This window comes from Mus caroli, unplaced genomic scaffold, assembly GCF_978045245.1.
Source record: "Mus caroli unplaced genomic scaffold, Mus_caroli_1 scaffold_2, whole genome shotgun sequence".
NCBI classification, from domain to species: Eukaryota; Metazoa; Chordata; class Mammalia; order Rodentia; family Muridae; genus Mus; species Mus caroli.
Genome location: NW_028227257.1, coordinates 15829036 through 15849664, shown reverse-complemented (window position 1 = coordinate 15849664; position 20629 = coordinate 15829036). Strand labels below are relative to the sequence as shown.

Below are 20629 nucleotides of genomic sequence, written 5' to 3'. Positions count from 1 at the left end.
TGAGGTCCTCAGAATTGGTTTAGAGTTGGTGCTAGAGTTGGTTTATGGCATGCTGTGGCCCACTCCGCAGTTAGGTTGAATATACTTAATATATTTTAAATTATATATTATATAGTTTATGTGTATAAATGTTTTGCCTGTGTATATGTGCTAGAGATCTGTCTGAACCTTTCATGCCTGGTCCTGCAGAGGCAGAAATGGGTGCAGAATCCCCTGAAACTTGAGATACAGATAGGTTTGAGCCAAGCAGGTTAAATATATTTGAGAATTTATAGCTAGGAGGGAAATATTCCAGCCTTGGAAGGCAAAAAGCAGAGATGGAATAGGTGGAGCCCAGCTGGAGCACTTGCCACCATATACATGGCCTTTCTGGTTTCTGTCTCCAGCATCACAAAAAAATAAATCCACCATGTAGAAAAGTCACCCAAGGAAAGTATGTGGCCTTGGGCAGCATCTCATACACTTGGACCTGAGTTTTCTTTTTTTCTTTTTTTTTTTTTGTTTTTTTGAGACAGGGTTTCTCTATGTAGCCCTGGTTGTCCTGGAACTCACTTTGTAGACCAGGCTGGCCTCCAACTCAGAAATCCGCCTGCCTCTGCCTCCCAAGTGCTGGCCTCTGAGTTTTCTTATTTGTACTGAAATGAGGGAACAAGAGCAGATGAACTTGTGGATACTTCTTTTCTTTGAGGCTGACCGTTACAACCTTTGGGCAAAGTGCCCTAGGCTTTTAGTATTTCAACATGGCTAAAAACTAGCCAGGTGGGAAAATCAAGAGGACACTGGGCAAGAGGCATGGCTCAGTGGATGACGTGCTTGCTTGTTTAAAAGCACAAAGACCTGAATTCAGATCCTAGCTTATATGAAAGTTGGGTGTAATGGTAAGTGCATTTGTAATGCCAGAGTTTGGGGCATGGAGACAGACTGCTCTCAAGAGCTCACCAACAAACAGCTTAGCCCACTTAACTCCAGGGTTAATGAAAGACCCTGCCTTGAAGAAGAAGAGTGGGATAGAGGAGGTCCTTGAGGCTGGCTTCTGGCTTCCACACTCATGCACACAGAGATACAGGCAGACGGATACAGGTGAATGTCCCTCCTACACATGAACATGCATACACACACACACACACACACACACACACACAGGCAGTATTAAGCTGCTTGTGAATTTTTACGGTTTTCTACAGATTTGGTGTGCCTGAAAGAGGGGAAAAGTTGGTGTCTACAAGCATTTGTATTTAAGAGGGGCTTAGAAAAAATGACTGTTAGTCAACACCCTGTCAGTGGTCAACCCTTTACCTTAGTAGATGGTTACTGTGAATCCCCTGCCCATCTTTGCAGAGGGTAAATATTTCCATATTCTTTTGAACTCCTTCCGTAAGTCAGCTGAGCTCCTTGTACGTACTTATTGGCTAACTTCAATTCCTGTGTCTCCATTAGCCTTTCGCTGTGATCTGCAATCTGTAGAAAGTCTGACACATAGGTGAAGGAGATAATTCTGTTTTCATTTAAATTTACTTTTACTAATGCAACTGTGTGTGTGTGCCTGTATGACTCTGAGCCCCACATACCCTTAGAGACCAGAGGGCGTTGATAGGATCCCCTGGGACCAGAGTTAGAGGTGTTTCTGAGTAATTAGCTGATGTGGGCACTGGGAATCGAATCTGGTCCTATGGAGGAGGAGACCGAGCTCTTAACTGCCGAGCTGTTTCTCCAGCCTGAACAATTCCACTTCAGCTTAAACCTACCACTCTAGTTTTTAGTTTGTCAGGAGAGATGAGCGGAGAAAGGGGGAAGTGCCCTTGTACTTGCCTATGTGCCCTTTTTCTCTTAACCTAGTGTCCTGGCCACCACTGCAGCTGCACAGAAAAGGGACGTCCACAGCTAGGATGGAGACAAAAGCCAAAGTCAGCTGTGTTCCAGGTCTTGTTAAGTCTTTGTCTTTAAGGCCACCAGAGCCCCTAATCCTCAGGAGGATGTATTGTTTGGAAACTCTTTGAAGTAAGGTCAGGGTTAGAGGGAGAGTTCTCAGAGGCCCTTGGCATATCTTAAAGCTGCAGACTTCCCCAGTGGCTGTGTAAGGTGAACCTGTAGCTACCCTGTAGCAAGGACAGTGGGAGGCCTAGATATTTTTCTGTGCCTCACCCCCAGCCTGGTCCCAAGCATTGGTGACTCTGGACAGAGGCCATCCTTCTTTCTAAGGTGGTAGTGAGGCCATGCTGCTCTGAAAGGGTGGGGTTTGGGCTGCCCGGTCCCTGCATGGAAACTGGGGTGGAAAGAGGTGGCATGTCTTCTTCATATGCAAGGTAAGGGTGGCTTTAGTTTCTTGTTTGTGCTACCATAGTGCCATTACAAGGCTTTCTTGACGTGTGCCACCCTGGAGGCGAGTTTACAGCATCTTAGGAATAGAGGTGGGCAAAGCTGGGACCACACTCAGATCAATCCCACAGGGTGTTGTGGGGGTAGATGAAATACAGTAAATTAGCACCTATATATTAGTACCAAACTCAGCTGGCCATGGCAATTCACACCTGTAGTCCTAGCACTTGATGCTAAGGCAGGAGGATAGCCATGAGTTTCAGGCTATCCTGAACCTCAAGCCTATATAGAATGAGTTCCAGGCCAACCTGGGCTGTGAAACCCTGTTGCCCAAACAAACAAATAAACAACAAGATAAAAACAAAACACAACACTTGGGAGGCAGAGGCAGGCGGATTTCTGAGTTCGAGGCCAGCCTGGTCTACAGTGTGAGTTCCAGGATAGCCAGGGCTACACAGAGAAACTCTGTCTCAAAAAAACTAAACAAAAACCAAAACAAAACGAAAAAACACAAGGCCAACAAGGTGGCTTAGAGGATAAAAGAGCTTGCTGCACATGCCTGCCCATCTGAGTTCAGGTCTCAGAATAATGAGGAAGGAGAGAACTGACACGCAGGGTGTGCATGCGTGCACACTCACCACCACCACCACCACAACCACCACTACCACCACCACCAGCAACAAGACAACAAAACAACAAAGTAAAACCAAACTGCATGCTCTGGACTGCTGCTGTACCACAGGAGGGAGAGTGCTGGTGTGTGCACTCACAGGGCAGTGTGTCTGTGAGGACCTCAGGAATGCCTCTTGGCTCTACAAACCAGGCTTCAGGGCTGCTTTCTGTCACCCGGACACCAAGTGTTCAACTTGAAGTTCGCCATCAGCACGGAGGCAGAGAGAAGGGGTGCTTCTCTCCTGGGGGAGCCGAGGGCCCTGGCCTGGCAGCTGCAGGGAGAGGCTGCTGAGCACCCTCAGTCTCCTCAGCTGAGGGAGAGGCGCCAGAAGTGATTCCTACAGAGACAGAGGTGGGAACGCTTGGAAACAGTTATTACTCATGGCCCCCAGCTGTGCTCACCATCGCCTGGAAATGCTTCAACACTGGCCTGGCTTCCTCTAAAAGGCATGGTTTCTCCGAGCGCTGCACTCAGCTCTGAAGTGCACAGTAGAACTTAGCACTCTGTGAAGCCAACATTTCCCAGTGTTAAGAGCTTTGTCGATGTTCGAAGAAATGACAGCTTCCATTTGGCTCTTTGGACAGGATAAGGACCTTCAGAGTCCCAAAGTGTCTGGTGGCTCATGCACACTTATGTCCCAGGCTCTAGGTCAGCTCTGTGTACTTCATAGATGCAGCCCCTACCATTTGGTAAATTTGTGCTCAGGGCTCCCCTGCTGTTGTGGAGTTTGAATCCACTGGCAAAGACCAAAACTTAGACTCAATTCAAATTTAGATGAACTGAATTTATTCTTATTGCCAGCAGGATGGCAGCCTTAGAGCCAAAGCATGCTAAAGGAAGGGTTCATAATGGTGGGCACCACACTTACCTCCTGCTCATTGGAATCCACAGCTGGGCAAGAAAATTGCTTCATGGCCCTCAGTTCTTCTCAGCTCCATTGTACAGCAGTAAAGAGACCATTTCATCCTGCCCACAGCCACGGTGGGTTTACAAAAGCCACAGCACGGAGTTAGTTCACAGCAGCAACACCATCTGCAGGCCCCTAGGATCTCTCATGCATCTCAGGAAAAAAAGGTCAATGACTACTTAAGGGGTGCCCGGTACAGCCTTAAGTTCCTTAGCCACCATACTGGAGTCATGTATAAATTGTCATACAAACTAAACCACCCCGGGAAAATGGAAAGAAGTGATATTAATGACCGGGATAGAATGGTCTCTCCCTGGGCAAGCAATACCACAGTGCCATCAGGTCGGGCTGGCCGTCACATTCCCACAACACTAAGCACTAATGCAAGGGATCATAGGCATAGCTTTTGTTGTGTCCTATCCTCCACCCACTTTATTTCTGAGACAGGGTCTTATCTAGTCCAGGCTGACTCACACTCACTAAATAGCTGAGGCTTGCCTTTACCATGCATCTTTCCTCTGCCTCTGTCATGCTATAAATTAGAGGTGTATGATACCAGGCCTGGGTCAAAATTCCACATGATTTCTGGGTTGTTGTTGGTTGTTTTTTGTTTGTTTGTATTGTTTGTTTTAAACAAAGCATTGATGTTTAAGCCAAGTTCATGTCAGGCAAGCACTCCACAGTGGGGTACCTCCCAAGCCCTGTGATCCAGGGAAGACAGCAAAGGAGTGAACAGTTACTGCGGCATGTGCCAAGTGGAGTAAGAGAAATGTGTGGCAGGGCTGTGAAGTGCTAAGTCAGTGGATCCAGCAGAGACTCTGAGCTCGGCCACTCTCTTAGCACGTGCTTGCTCCCTCCAGTTCCTGTGCTTACAGCTTTGCAGCGCTTGTGCTGGAAGCATCTGGAAGCTGCAGCCACCGCAAGGCACTTGCTCCTTTACCTTCCTGTCTCCCACTCTTCAGAGGGCTAGAAGGAACCCTTCCTCACAAAGTGCAGTGGCCCCTCACCCCCCAGGGATGGCCTGGATTGGGGACCCCAACTAAAGGGATGGGTGACTTGGAGTCTAAAGTCATCAGTGATGTTCTGTTGGTTTGTTTCTATAGTGTGCATTGTGATGCTCCCTCTCCTCCAATTGCAGTCCATGTTCTGGACTGCATGACAGACAGACATGAGCTACCATCTGAGAGGGGAGGGGCTGCCGCCTCCATTGGTCTTGACCTCTAGTCAAAACTGTGGGTGTTAGGGCTCCTGCATGGTGTTGTGGTAGGAATTTGAAGGGGGATATTATGATCTTTAAAAAAATTTTTTTTTAAGATTTATTTATTATATGTGAGTACACTGTAGCTGTCTTCAAACACCCCAGAAGAGGGCATCAGATCTCATTATAGATGGTTGTAAGCCACCATGTGGTTGCTGGAATTTGAACTCAGGACCTCTGGAAGAGCAGTCAGTGCTCTTAACCATTGAGCCATCTTTCCAGCCCCCAACCTTTTAAATTTTTATTTATTTTAGTTTATTTGTTTTTTTTTTTTTAAGATTTATTTATTTATTATATGTAAGTACACTGTAGCTGTCTTCAGACATTCCAGAAGAGGGCGCCAGATCTCGTTGCGGATGGTTGTGAGCCACCATGTGGTTGCTGGGATTTGAACTCTGGACCTTCGGAAGAGCAGTTGGGTGCTCTTACCCACTGAGCCATCTCACCAGCCCTAGTTTATTTGTTTTGAGACAGAGTCTTACTGTGTAGCCCTGGCTTGGCCAGAACTTGATGTGTAGAATAGGCTGTCCCCAAACTCAGATCTGCCTGCTTCTGCCTTCCTAGTGCTGAGATTAAAGGTGTGCACCACCCTGCTTGTCTCTGGCCAAGATATATATTTTTTAAAAGTCACCAGCCAAGATGGTAGCCAGCAACCATACAGTTACTGAAAAATTTTGAATTGTGACCTAGAAAGTGTATGGACAATAGCATCATAACGCCCCTCTCTGTCTCTGTCTTTCTCTCACTCTGTATGGATGACAGCATCAACTCCCTGTCTCTGTCTCTCAGTCTCACACAACATTGACGCACACAGGTACACACAGGAAATGTGAACACAGGGACACATTAAAAAAAACAAACAAAGAAGATATCAAACTAAATGTGTAATAAAATAACAAGAAATTAAAAACAAACATCCTCCCCTCCCCACCCCACCCCCCAAGGAAAAAAACTTTCTTGGGATTAAAGAAATAAAAGGAAGCCAGGCGTGGCATGATACACACCTTTAATCCCATCACTCACAAAGGCAGAGGCAGGTGGAACTCTGTTTTGGAGGCAGGCCTGGTGTAGGTTGTGATTTCCAGGGCTATGTAGAGAGACCCTATCACAGCTAAGTAAATGAATAAAAAAATTAATGTAAACATAAATATAATTAACTTAGAGTAAAGCAAACATATTTATACATATATACATGCACACACCATACACATAACGCATGTTGTGTGTGTGTGTGTGTAGGTGCCTATGGAGGTCAGATCCCTTGGAGCTAGAGTTACAGGCATATAGGCATTTGTGAGCTAGCTGGTATGTACTCCAGGATCTGAACATAACTTCTAAGCCAGCCTCCCAGGAATAAGGCTTTTAATTACACAGTCTGATAGAGGAATAAGTCCCAACAAAACAAACCTGTTGTCTTGTGTCCTGGGAGAGGCCCCAGAGAGTGGTGGCAAGCCTAAAAGGCACTGAAGCCACTACACCTTTAGTTCATGTTGGTTGCATTTTCATGTGGTCAGCCAATATTCATTCATCATCTGTACTGGGCGAAGTGATGAATGCATGATGTAAAAGAAAAGAGGAAAAAAGTGCCTCAGGGCCTGGGGATGTGGGCCTATGGTTCACAGTGCCTTAGGGCCTGGGGGCGTGGGCCTATGGTTCACAGTGCCTCAGGGCCTGGGGACGTGGGCCTATGGTTCACAGTGCCTCGGGGTCTGGGGATGTGGGCCTATGGTTCACAGTGCCTCAGGGCCTGGGGGCGTGGGCCTATGGTTCGCAGTGCCTCAGGGCCTGGGGATGAGGGCCTATGGTTCACAGTGCCTCAGGGCCTGGGGATGTGGGCCTATGGTTCACAGTGCCTCAGGGCCTGGGGATGTGGGCCTATGGTTCACAGTGCCTCAGGGTCTGGGGATATGGGCCTATGGTTCGCAGTGCCCCGGGGCCTAGGGATGTGGGCCTATGGTTCACAGTGCCTCAGGGCCTGGGGATGTGGGCCTATGGTTCACAGTGCCTCAGGGCCTGGGGACGTGGGCCCATGGTTCACAGTGCCTCAGGGCCTGGGGACGTGGGCCTATGGTTCACAGTGCCTCAGGGCCTGGGGACGTGGGCCTATGGTTCACAGTGCCTCAGGGCCTGGGGACGTGGGCCTATGGTTCACAGTGCCTCAGGGCCTGGGGATGTGGGCCTATGGTTCGCAGTGCCTCAGGGCCTGGGGATGTGGGCCTATGGTTCACAGTGCCTCAGGGCCTGGGGATGTGGACCTACATGGTGGTCACTGCCATGAAGAAGAAGTGTACAGAGAAAAAAGATTGAATGCAGTGAGAGGCAAAGCAAACTATGCTTTTAGGATATATAGAGATGGAGGCGTTACTGCTCTTTTATTGGAATCTTTATCAATGGAGCAAAAGCTTGAAGCATGGCGCCTCCAGGGGACTGACAGGCTACAGCACCTGTTGCGAGTGCTCGGCCTCTTTCACTTCACTGTCGAATTTCCTCTGTCCTCTCCTTCTGGCTAAACGGTTCAAAAAGTGTTCACATTTCTCTTCTCTGGCCTCCTGCTCTCACATCTATGGAATTCAGGGCGTCTGCTAGGTGCAGCTCCCAGTGAGCAGAAATTCAGTGGTTTGAAGCAGCCAGTTCCCAGCAGCCAGCCACTCCCAGGGCTGGATGCGAGGGTTTCTGTTTTAGACTTTATTTTCTATTTTTCACTTTGTGGCCTTGGCTGACCTAGGTTCATAGAAACCTGCATGCCAACACAAAGAATCCAGCTAGCCAGCAGCCTGTCTGAAAAACCTGAACAGGAAAATGGATTGGAAGACCTGTTCTGTTTTGATTCTCCCCTTCCCCAAACAACCTAACCAAATGCAGCTTACTGTCCCATATGTAGGGAGCAGTGTGTGGGGTCATCGCCTGTCATCTGCCTTAGCACTGAGGGGGAGATTGTGAGGCTAGTTGGTACTACACAGGAAGACTGTCCCCCCCGCAGAAAAGCAGAAGTAATACATGCAATTTCACAATATTCTTTAAGCAACAAAGCCTATCTTTCCGTGGGAGTATTTTATACTTTGAAATGGCTGTGTAGCATCTTGGCATGCTGATCCCCAAGAACTTAACTCCATTCCCTATCTAGACAGTTAATTCCACGAGGTGCCTTTTCCTTGCTTGAATCTATCTGTGGTATCAATTCCCGGACATTGGGTCCACTTGAAGGTTGTACTCATGGCATGGTAACAGATGCTGCAAACTAGTCTCCAGAGGTTAGTTTCCTTTACAGCCCAGAGGGAGTCTGGCTCTAATTTTGTTTTCTTTTCTTCTGGTTCCTTAGACTTTCTGCACTGGCTAATCAAGAGTGAAAAACCTGAAGAGATGCAGGCAGGAAAACGGAATTAAACTAGGTGGGTAGCTGTGTGGCTCGCACCTCTTTGCCTCTCATCACGTTTGCCTACACACCCTTTTCCTTTTTTTTCTTTTTTCTTTTTTCTTTTTCCTCTGCTTGAAGAAAAGAAAGCCAATAGAATAGGTTCTAAATGAAGTTCGAGGGGGAATTTTAGTCACCTAAAGAAAAGGCAGGGTGACTCTTAGCAGCAGTTATGTAAAGTCATGCTGCAGAGCCACAGGCCTGATTCCCATCCAGGCAATTTCTTCATAGCACTGGAAAGACAGCTTCCTTCCGGTGCCTTAGCAGGTTTCTTCAGCCATGTACCCAAACAGAGGGAGTCCTACATAGCTGATTAGCAACATTGGGTGTGACTTCAATTTTTTTCTGCATTTATCAGTTATAAAGGAGTATTTATAACAACTAGGGCATGTTATGGGAATTGTCGTTTTAAGACTAGTTACCAAATGGGCCCAGCCTAGTGGGCCTGTTAAAAGGGATGGGGCAGGCACCTTCTGTCTGGAGACACACTTTGCACACAGTGTAAGTGGGCTGCCTAGTAGTGGTGCACAGCCTAGGGTCAGTGCTCATAGTTTTTGTGATAGCCAGGTGTTCTGGCATAGAGGTGTAGCAGTGTGTAGTCTAAAAGAGCCAGCATGATTGTTGGTTCTCGCTCTCCCTCTTCCTCTCCCTCTACCCAACCCTCCCTCTTTCCCCCTTCCCCTTGCCTCAACCCCTCCTCCCTCCCCCCTCTCTCCCCCCTACCCCCTCCCTCTCCCACTCCCTCTCTTTCTCTCTCCAAGCCTTACCATTTCACTCTGGCTGGCCTCTGCCTCCAAGTGTTGGGATGAGATGTGAGCATCATCTTCCCACACCTGGCTTTTCATCTAAATCTACAATTCCTGTGACTCACAGCAAATTGTCAGGTTGGGAGTATGTGGTCCACAGATATCTGCCTACCCATGAATTTGTCCTTGTAAAGGGAGTAAGAAACAAAGGTCACCTGTGCCCAGCTGACCCATTTCTACCAGGTCTGAGCCACACCAGAGTGGTCAGAAAGGATGAGGGAGCCTGATGGTGAGTTCACCTCTTTCTGAGGAGCTCATTGGACTGTTGTGCTTTCAACCAGGGATGTGTGAGGAGGATGGTCTTGTAGGAAGAGTGCAGCTCTAATGAAGTTCAGCTTAGAGTCACTCAGGAGATTGCCTTTTATCTCAGCTTATCAGCAAGGGTGAGGTGGATACTGGATACCACAGCAGAAATATCGGACATAGCCTTGCCCTCAGAAGCTTCAGGGTCTGGTCACTAGATGCAGAGGCAGGTGAGGAATGGACTGGAGAGGAGTGTGCCAAACAGGCTGCAGACCTTGGGCCTTCTGGAGCAGCACGGGGAAGGCCCAGAGGCTCCAGAGGGCTCTGCGAGCCCCTGTGGAGACAAGGTGTGCATGGGCTTGGTAGTGTAGAGCAGGTGTCAGGGCTGGAGCTTGCAAATGGCTGCGAGTTAGTCCAGGCTTTCTCCTGTTGCTTCTAAGCAGAAAGTCACTGAGTGATCTTCCAGGAGCCATGTGAGTTATACGTAGAAATTTCTGGGAAGTGGGCCATGTTAATTATCTTACCCTCTCCATCTGCTATCATAACCTCTCCTCAGGGCCTGTGGTCCTCCTGCTAGTAGACCCTGATGAGGAACGGTGACAGAGTCTGGGAGAAACATCTCCTTGGAGAGAACGAGGAGGCGGGTCATTCAGTGTACAGCACTGAAGTAGCCTTACACGAGGCCCTTCATCCCTGTGAGCACGACTATTGTCTACTAAAGGGTGATGGACTCTCCCTCTCTCCTGTCCCCTTCCTCTGTGGATATTTTACATGCCCAATTAGGGCTTCAGCAGAATCCTGCCTGTTTGTCATGTCATGTACTGTTGAAATCCTCACAGGGATGTTAGGGCTTCACTAGCTGCTATATGTCCTATGTCAAGGGCTTCTCTCCCGTGATGTCACTTTTAGGGAGGAGCAAACAAATGCTGACTGAAGACTAGGTATGTGCTTGGCCATGACACAACAGAAGGCTTTTAGAACTAGTAAGCCTACGGTAAACACAGCCATCCTTTGTTGTGTGTCCATGATTGTTCTGGAACTCAATCTGTAGATCAGGCTGCCCTCAAAATCAGAGATCTGCTTGCCTCTGCCTCCTGAGTCCTGGGATCAAAGGTATGCACCACCATCCCTGAATTACTTTAGTGCGTCTTAATCTCATTTAGTTTAATCTTGTGAAGTATCCAAATATTACAGATAAGGGAACTGAGCTAAAAAAGGTGACAGTTCTTACCTCTGGCGATACAAGGTGAAGTTGAAGAGCCCATCTCTGACCACAGTTGACTTGCCATTCTGTACATATTCCTGTAGACAGTTCAGACATGACAGAGGCCATGGAGAAACAGAGACACAGCTCCTTTGTTCTCTCCAAAATTGTAAGTTCTTAGCAAGGCCACTGGTGACTAATATGAGCTTTAGACCTGAGCTCTGGTGTGGCTTGTCCAGTTAGTGTTTTCCTAAGACCTTCCTCCACGTGCATTGAGGCCACCTCTCTGCCCGTAGGTCAGTTCCCTAGCAGCTGGGAGTGTCTCTGTTTACTTCTTCCCTGGACATTTTTCTTTTGGTTTATAGCCATGCTTGCAGAAATGGCATTATTACTCCCGTGAGAGAAAGAGCAGTGGCTTGCTTTAACCCAGTATACACACTGAAGGCGCCTTTCCCTTCATCTTATGAGGAGCCATGGCTACCAGGGCAGTTCCTTTGAGAGGAGTCACTAAAGCGTGGAGAGGGGCTCAGGTGGGAATCCTGTTTGCCCAGGACCGTTTGTATGCTAAGCTGTCTAAAGATAAGGATTTAAGGAGAATATATTAGACTCATACATTAGACTTGTATATAACTCTGTAACAAAACAACAAGCAGAAAAAACAACAGCATTGTATGCAGCCTGCATTGGCTTCACGCTCCCGCCATAGCTAAGGGCCTCCTTTTTTTTTTTTTTTTTTTTTTCGAGACAGGGTTTCTCTGTATAGCCCTGGCTGTCCTGGAACTCACTTTGTAGACCAGGCTGGCCTTGAACTCATAAGTCCGCCTGCCCTCGAAAAACCAAAAAAAAAAAAAAAAAAAAAATAATTCCGCCTGCCTCTGCCTCCCAAGTGCTGGGATTAAAGGCGTGTGCCACCATGCCTGGCCACCTTAATTACCCATCTTCTGCCTCCTGCTTCCAAATAGTGGCACGAGTCATGTGCTATACACATGGCTCTTATACCTGGCCTTTTAAATTTTTCCTTTTTTGCTTTCTTGAGACAGGGCTTTATGTTAGCCCAGGCTAGCCTTTTAATCACAGTGCTCTTGCCTTTACAACCCTAGAGCTGGAACTACAAGTTTGTGCTGCTCCACCCAATAATTAGTTTCCTTAGGATAACATACAAATGGCTGACAAATGTCAGCCTACAGTCATCAGAGAAATGCAACTTAAAGTAAGCGAATTAGCTGCTTCATATGTGTTCAGAGCACTGTTGTAAAAGGCTCAGAAACTCAGAGCGCTTGTTCCTTATTGTTGGCATGTAAATTAGCATAGCTGTTATAGAGAACTGGAAAGGTTCTCAAAAAATTAAAAGTAGCCAGGTTTGGTGGTTCACACCTATAATGCTAACATTCCGGAGACTGAGGTAGGAGGGTTGCTGTGAGGTTGAGGCTTGGCTGAGGTACATAGTGAGACTATCTCAAAAATAAAATAACACCCCAGATTAATAATAGAACTACCACAGGATCTAGAAACTCCCGTGTATTTCTCTAAGAAAATAAAGTTGGTCTCCTAAGTAGATGTCTGCAGTCCAAGTTCACCACAGCATCATGGTTCACAGTAGCCAGGATGTGGAAGCAGCTAAGTGTCCAGTGACAGATGAACGGGTAAAGAAAAGTGTGTGTGTGTGTGTGTGTGTGTGTGTGTGTGTGTGTGTGTGTATGTGAGAGAGAGAGAGAGAGAGAGATTGAGTTTGTGTCATGTGTCGTATATACATGCATATTACTTAAAATGGAAGGATAGACTGTAGGTTGTAACAAGGATGGACATGGAAGACATAATTATCTTGGGTAAAACAAGCAAGCAGAGGAAAAGAAGTACCACATGCTTGCCTTTCTGTGTGGAATTTAAAGAACTCAGAGAAATAGAGTGAGGGGCCAAGGAATGAGATGGTGTTGGCCAAAGGCTGCAAACTTGCAGTTATAAAATGAATGACAATTACAAGGCTAATATACAGAGTGACAACTGTTGTTGTAATAAAGTGTTGGGTTCTTGCCAGTCACTAAGAGAACAGGTCTTAGAGGCCTCTTCACAAAAGTGGGGTGATGGATACACAATTAGCTGAATGTGGTAACCATTTAGGCAATTTAAAATTTAAATATGTATGTTTTACTTTTGAATTTTAACACCATAATGCTGAAAAGGTTTAAACATCTATCCAGTTCATTGGAAGCCATCATTCAACCCTGTTGAGCTGTTTTGCCATCTAGAAAATGGTTTACACTTTAGCACAGAAATAAGAATGCATCATGGGCCATGTTCTTCCTGACATCTTACTCAGCTACTCACGTTATTATCTGTGGTTTACGGAGTGGGAACCCTAGGCTTCTAGAAATCACAGCATTTGGCCAATGATCAAAAGCCAGAAAGCAGCCGGGCGTGGTGGCGCTCGCCTTTAATCCCAGCACTCGGGAGGCAGAGGCAGGCAGATTTCTGAGTTCGAGGCCAGCCTGGTCTACAGAGTGAGTTCCAGGACAGTCAAGACTGCACAGAGAAACCCTGTCTTGAAAAAAACAAAACAAAACAAACAAACAAACAAAAAAGTGGCACAGAAAGTGGCACAAGCAAGATTTCATTTCACTCCAACTCTATGCCTTTCATTTTTCAATTATTCAAAAGTGGATTTTACTTCACTTTTTGGGTGAAAGTAATTCCTGCCTTGAATGTCTTATCTGAGCCAAGCACTATCCACTCACTATTTTTAGGTTCTAGTTGAGCCATGTGGGGAAGTTGTTATCCCCATTTCACAGGCAAAGAATTAGGGGTTTGAAGAGGTTCAGTCTCCCCGAACTGTGTAGTAAGACCAGGCTTTGAACTCTTGGCAGAGAAAGCTTCCGATTCTCACCCTGCACTCCTGTCCCGTGCTTCTCCACAGCCGCAGAAGTAAAGGACTTAGAGAAAGTGGCACCCATTTTCTTTCCTTTGGCGGCAGTCCTCCACGGGGACTGTTTTTACAGGTAAAGAACCCAAGACTCGGAAGGTCTGTGCTTTGCTCCCTCGGCATCATGTAAAGTGGAGCTCGTGACTCGGCTTCTTCCCCACAGCCCACCCCTCCCACCTCCTCTCAGCACCATCTTCTTGCAATCAGGGCAGAATCTACTGCCTTTTTTCTCTTCTGCTTTCTAGTAATCCCAGGATTTGGGGGATTTCTACCTCCCAACCCCTCCACTGAGACTCTTCTCTACTTGCAGAGCCAGGGTCTCTAGTGGGAAGGCCCCATGAGAATAGAGCTCTCCTCCTGCTTATCATCCTGTATACCCTGCCTGCCAGCTGCTTCCCAGAACCCCAGGCTGTGTCCTCTTCTGACCCAGGGCCTCTGGGAATCCCCGAGATGCATATTTGCAGTGACTTGGTTGCAACTGTTCGTCCCCAGAATGTTTTTCCACCCAACCCGAGTTTAGGAGGGTTAGCCTCTGCTCCAGCTGCTTTTAGAACATCGAGGGCCAGAGCCCCGTGCACATTACACTGCGGAGCTTTGTGGGAAGACCAAGGACACCAGGGTTCCTAGAGTCATGGGCACTCCTTGATGCTTACAGATACATATTTTCTTGGGATATGCCCATAGTTTTCCTTAGATTGTCAAATGTGTTTAATTTGATAACTTTTCATCTAGAAATAATCCCCTGTACTTAGTCCATCTGAACTTCCAGGTGACAGGATCATGGGTGAGCTGAGATAGGTGACTTCATATTGCTGAAGCTCACGCCACTCTGTGGGATGTTCCCGACTCCCCTCACAAAATGTACAACCCAGCTCACCCTACTCAACCCCTAAGTGCTTTGAACATGACATGAGTTTACGGGTTTGAGTCCATGCAAGGACTGTGTGGGCAACAATGCTGTGTGCATTGTAAGCATTGTAATGGCAAGAACTATGCTGGGGCTGAGCATTGTGGCGTGCACTTTCAATCAGAGCGCTCAGAGGCAGGACGAGCTCTGTGAGTTTGAGACTAGTGATCTATAGAGTGAGTTCCAGGATAGCCAGGGCTACATAGAAAAACCCTGTCTCAAAAACAAACAAACAAACAAAACAATAACAACAAAAAGAAGAAAAAGAAAGGAAGGGAGGGAGGGAGGAAGGAAGGAAGGGAGGGAGGGAGGGAGGGAGGAGAAACGCTGCTTCGAAAAACAAAATAATCTGACATGCACTGCCATGGGTACCGTTAAATGCACCTTGCATGCTGTCATATTTAACCCTCATAATGCCCTAAGAAAGTGGGTGCTGTCGTTTTACGTGTGGAGAAACTGACTGTTGTATGAGTCTGTGTGTCTTGCCATAGATTACACAGCCAGTGAGGCAGGCAGAAGTGTGTAACTAAAGCACAGCTGCTCACCTGCCTTATTTTTAGGGAAAAGGCAAGGAACTGTTTTGCATAAGGCTTAGAGCCCAGACACTGTGATCCTGAGAAAGTTCTGTGTGATCGCCTATATGAGAAACTACATTCACAGGAGTGATCTAGAGTCCTGAGGAAGGCTTAGGGCCTACCGCACCTGTGCACCAGTGTCTGCAGGAGCAGGGTTCTTTCCATCAGAACTAGATAGGGTGCTTTTCTTCCTATAGCTTTATGAATTTACATACCACATAGTTCACCCACTGAAGGATATAAGTCAGTGCCCCTCACAGCTAGATAGACAGACGTCTCCACCACCCACAAAGAAACCCTGCACCCTTTTGCCATCCCCCTCTTGTTCCCTCCCAGGTCTCATGCGACTCCTAATCTACTTTGTGTCTCCCAATGAGGGCTTTGACACTTAGAGTAATAATCTGAGCATTTTGTTGCTGTGGCTACGGCCATCCCCAGGAAATAGAGACATGAAAGTTGATTCTAATGCAGTTTAAAGATGGTCTTAGGGCAGTGGTGGCACACACCTTTGATCCTAGCACTCCAGAGGTAGAGGCAGGAAGATCTCTCAGTTCGAGGCCATCCTGATCTACAAAGCAAGTTCCAGGATAGCCAGGGCTACACAGAGAAAGCCTGTCTTGAAACAACAATAAAGATGGTCTTATTAGCTAAGAAGCTCTGAGCATGTCTCTGATCTAGATCACTCTGGAACTGATGTAGGCGAGAGGCAGGAGGGTTTATAAGATTTATTTATGTGTGTATATATGTACAAGTGTGCTCAGACACAGAGACCCGAGGAAGGTGCCAGGTCCTCTGTCATTCTGTCTATTCCTTTTTGCTATCTCCTAGCTGCCAACACTTGTGACATTTTAAAGGTTTATATATGATATCCTGAAATATTCCTAAACTCTTCCCCCTTACCAGGTATATAGATTGTCATGCCCCCCATCAGTAAAATGTCAAGAAGGGACATTGTACCAGTGCCCCACCCTGCCTGTCATTTGCAGACCTACTGAGGGAGTTTGGTTTTTTTTTTTTTTTTTTTTTTGGTTTTTCGAGACAGGGTTTCTCTATATAGCCCTGGCTGTCCTGGAACTCACTTTGTAGACCAGGCTGGCCTCGAACTCAGAAATCCTCCTGCCTCTGCCTCCCGAGTGCTGGGATTAAAGGCGTGCGACACCACGCCCGGCCTACTGAGGGAGTTTGAAAGCACACCCAGTGCTTCTAGCAATCCTACTGTGTGCCTCTTGTGCTGTAATTTGTGAAGAGTTAAGGTATTTTCAGTCAGTCTCCCTCGCTAGACCTTGAGCTTCTTTAAGGCCATATTTATTTTAAAAAGTATTTATTTATATATTTATTTATTATATGTAAGTACACTATAGTGTATCTTCAGACACTCCAGAAGAGAACATGAGATTTCATTATGCATGGTTGTGAGCCACCATGTGGTTGCTGGGATTCGAACTCAGGACCTTTGGAAAAGCAGTCGGCGCTCTTAACTACTGAGCCAGCTCACCAGCCCCAGTAAGGCCATACTTGTGTCTGGCTGTTCTGTGCACACAGCATGTAGTCACAAATCTGGTACTCAGTGAGTGATCGGTGAGTTTTCTGGATGAATGCATGACTATTAGAGAGATAATACTATCTTGTTTCTTTTCATCCTTCTCAGTGTATTTTGGGGTGACTTTGACAGGACTCTTAGAGGAGCTGGAGAGGAAGCCTAAACCGGAAGCGACTCCTTTGCGCTGACTCTACAGTGTTGCGTGACACGTCACCACATTCCCACAAGTGCAGCAGCAGTGGTAACTTACTTTCTCTCCTGGCTGCTGCAGGCAGGACTTGGGACAGTGTGCGTCTGGCACACATAGCTACTGCCTGGAGTTGGATTAACAAGGGCTGTGCAGGAGTCACTGACTGACAGCTGCATCGCCACCCATGCAGCTCAGGCTTCTTCATGTGCTCACTTCCCAGAGTGTGAGTTCCTCATGGTGTGGCAGCCTCTGGTTTCCTGTATTTCTCAACTGCAGGAGACAGGTATCCTAGGAGAGCCAGGTGGATGCTGTCTGAGGCCCCCTAACTTCATCCTAGAGTCAGACACCATCCTTCATTTTACGTTAGACATCAGATACTAGGGAATGGCTCAGTGATATATGGAAGGCCCTAAGTTGAATCCCCAGCACCTCCCAAAAATGAAAGAGGAGGAAATGGAAGAGAAGGAAGAAAAGAAGTCAGTTCTAAAGCCAGCTCATAAAGCATCCAAAAGGATTTAAATTAAGCCCCTTCTGTATTTTCTTGATGGTACTTCAGCCCAGGACTGTGTTATGCTAGGCCAGCGGTCTGTCACCCAGTTACACTCCCAGCTTTTTAGATGTCAGTGTGTTAGGCAGAGTGCCAAACAACTTGTAGATACGTTGCAGAATTACTACAGAGATAAGTGGCTGCTTTCCCTTTCGTTTGCACGTGGGACCCCTAAGGTTGGGGAACTGTCCCCAGAGGCACCCACCTGATACCAACAGAGCTAGAGCTTAGCCCAGCCTGGGACCTTGGCAAGCCTGCCTGGAAGTGATTTCACTTTCCCTTCCTGCCCCTCCCTCCATGGAAGAGGGAGGCTGCCCCTTTCTGGAAATTCTGCTTCGAAGCTGAGCCCCAACTAAGATAGAAAAGACACAAATGGCAAAAGAGCTGGGGAGAAGTGTGCCTGGCCTCTAAGAGATCTATCAAGACTTCTGCTTCATCCCAGTGGCCCCTTAGAACCACCGATGGTAGCCCCTACCCACATAAGTCACAGTACAGCCCTGCTGGGTAGAGCATAGTCGCTAAGAGGGTGGGGCTTTAAAATTGATATCCCAAATTGTTGTTGTTGTTTTTTTCTATTGCTGTGGATTAGGAATTTTGAGGCAGGTGGGGTAAGGAGGGGCTGATATTGGGATGTAAAGTGAATTGAATAAATAATTAAAAATTTTTGAGGCAAATTCATAGACTCAACCAAACATCAGCGAAAAGACTGAAGAATTTGATCTCCAGCACAAAATTCAATGAAGAGGGTTAGTTATGGGGTATCAGCCTATACGCTTAGCACGAGGGAGGCTGAGGCAGGAGAATCAGAGGTTTGAGGCCAGCCTGGGATACATTATGAGACTTTGACTCGAAACCAGAAACTACAAGTGAGAAAATTCAGCAGAGAACTTTGCTTAAGCGTGGTGAGTGCATCTGGTGTTTGTGTTGGCGAGCACAGTAGAATATTTTCATGCGCCTTCCCTGTTTCCTGCTCTACTTTTTGAAATTCTTTCTTTGAGGCTAGAGACTGGGGTGGCTGGGGACCAAAAAAAAAAAAAAAGACAAAGGAAAGAGACTCTTCAAAAAATCTTATTAGACACTAGTGCCCATTGTAGATCATTTCCATGTGTTAGCCCAGTTACAGACATTACAGACTAGCTCCTGTTCCACGTATGCTGTGTGACCTTGGACAAGCTACGAACCTCTCTGAACCTCCCATGTCTGTAGCAAAATAGCCACAATAATGATTTCTTTGTCTTAGACTTGATATACAGTCAGAGAGAGACCACCTGGACCTCTGCTGTCAACTTTGAGAATCCCACAGCCACATTCAGTATTAGCACCCATGTTTCTTGGTTGTCCCTTGGTCGGGTAAATTGGCCAACACCATAAAGGGCCACACTGGGGACAAACAGCCTCCAAAACCCTAGTTATGTCCACTGTGTTAGCCTCCAGGCACCAGGCCTTATTGACTTAGACAGTGAGACAGGAACCCTGGTGGTTTTGAGTCTGCAGACCTCAAAGCAGTAACCTTTAAGAACCCCAGGCCTGGGTGCCACCTGTCTACAGTGTACAGGAGCTGAGAGTGTCCAAGAGTGCTTCAGGCAGAGGGAAGAGGCTTAGAAAGGTCAGGAATTACATTAGATTTGAGCATTAGAGGGTCCAGCATGACAGAACGAAACTAGACCATGAAGAAAGTAGAAGGGAAGGACAGAGGGGTGAGGTCAGAGTGGGACAGCAGGATTGACCGGGGAGGTTAGGGTTTTGTTGATGTTGAATGGAGCAGAGGAATCCCACAGCCCAGTTTCTGTTTCAAGAACAACTCTAAATGGAAAATTGTTTTGGGGTCAAGGGCCTCTGCATAGATAGCACTTAGCGGGTAGGCAGTTGGCACACTGCAACTGTTTTGCAAGCAGAATCGATGGAACCTGGTGACAAACTGCAGGTGGCAGAGGAGGACGATCAAGAAAGGCTCCCAGCTATCAGCTCCAGCCACGTGTGAACAGGGGAGGCTGGCAAGGGGAAGGCAGCTGGGAGGGGTGAGCTGATAGCTTGCACATGAGGTTCGCTGTGTTGATGAGGAAGCCCAGTGTGATACACAAAGTGGGCAGATCCACACGTTCTAAGAGAGTTTGAAATGTTTTGGGGGCTCTCGGCAGAGTATTTAAAGGAAGGTCCCAGGACTGAGGTTTGGGGGAGAAGCTCTAACATTGGTCCCGGTGGAACAGGAGGCCCAGAGGGTGTGGTGTCAGGACACGCTGTGGGAAACATGACTGGAGAAGTAAGAAAAGTGCCCCGTCCCTAGCAGTGCAGAAGTCACCGATGGCCCTGCCTGCACAGCACCCTACCCCTTCCTCCCATTGCACCATTTCTGACCAGCAGAGTCTGGGCTCTCCATGTGCCTCTGATCAAAGCCTCGCCCAGGGGTGCTCTCTGCACAGGTACTAAACACTGTGGGGCTCGGCACTGCATGTGCTCAAGGGCATTAGGGAGCACTTTGATGCCAGCCCTGGTGGCCAGGTTCCTTCACAGAGATGATTGGAGAACTGTTGGTTTAGTAGACCCTAGACCCTGGCCTTTCTGTTAGGTGTCTAAGCTCGTTCTGGCCTTAGAGATGCTGGGCAGTTTTGTCCACTCTAAGAAACAGGATTTTATACTCTTGTACCCCATGTTCTCTGTTTAAAAAAAAAAAAAAAAGTCTGATTGCTTTTTCTGTAACTTCTGCAACATATTTCATCTTTTTAAGAAGGGAAAAAAAAAACAGGAAATGACCTTTCAAATTTATTTGGAAAGCAATTAGGAGTTGTAATGGAATCTGCCCTAGCAATGGGGACTAAGCTGCAGACTTAGACTGTAGCTCTTGGCACAGCCCAGGGTTTCTTCAGTCTACATAGCCCAGGAAAGCAGCAGAGAGACCTGAGGAAGATGCCATCCTGTGGGGACCAGAGCAAGCACCTATAGCAAGTTTGGTTTCTCTCTTCTAGCCTGGGTATTCAAGGTCAGGTTCCCTGTAAGCATCCAAATCCCTGAGTTCCCCAGACTTCCGGGGTAAGGCAGGGAACTTTGGTGTCCAGCAGCCCATGGAGCACAGGCTGAGACAGAAGCTATTAGACACATTGGCTGTTGGCTCTGCCTGGACTATTCATTTTCTTCTT

At 47.2% G+C, this 20629-nt stretch overlaps 1 protein-coding gene across 5 annotated transcripts in view; it reads left to right on the top strand.

Moving 5' to 3' along the window:
• The window catches only part of Pkig (cAMP-dependent protein kinase inhibitor gamma), a 71029-nt gene that overhangs the window by 37951 nt on the left and 12449 nt on the right, over nt 1-20629 (top strand). For 4 of the 5 annotated variants that reach the window (XM_021155784.3, XM_085832495.1, XM_029474339.2 and 1 more), the window contains one exon: nt 8474-8543. The exons of the other annotated variant lie outside the window; for it this stretch is intronic. The gene's annotated coding sequence lies outside the window, so the exon portion shown is untranslated. The remainder of the gene's footprint in view (nt 1-8473; nt 8544-20629) is intronic. 5 annotated transcript variants of the gene reach the window in all.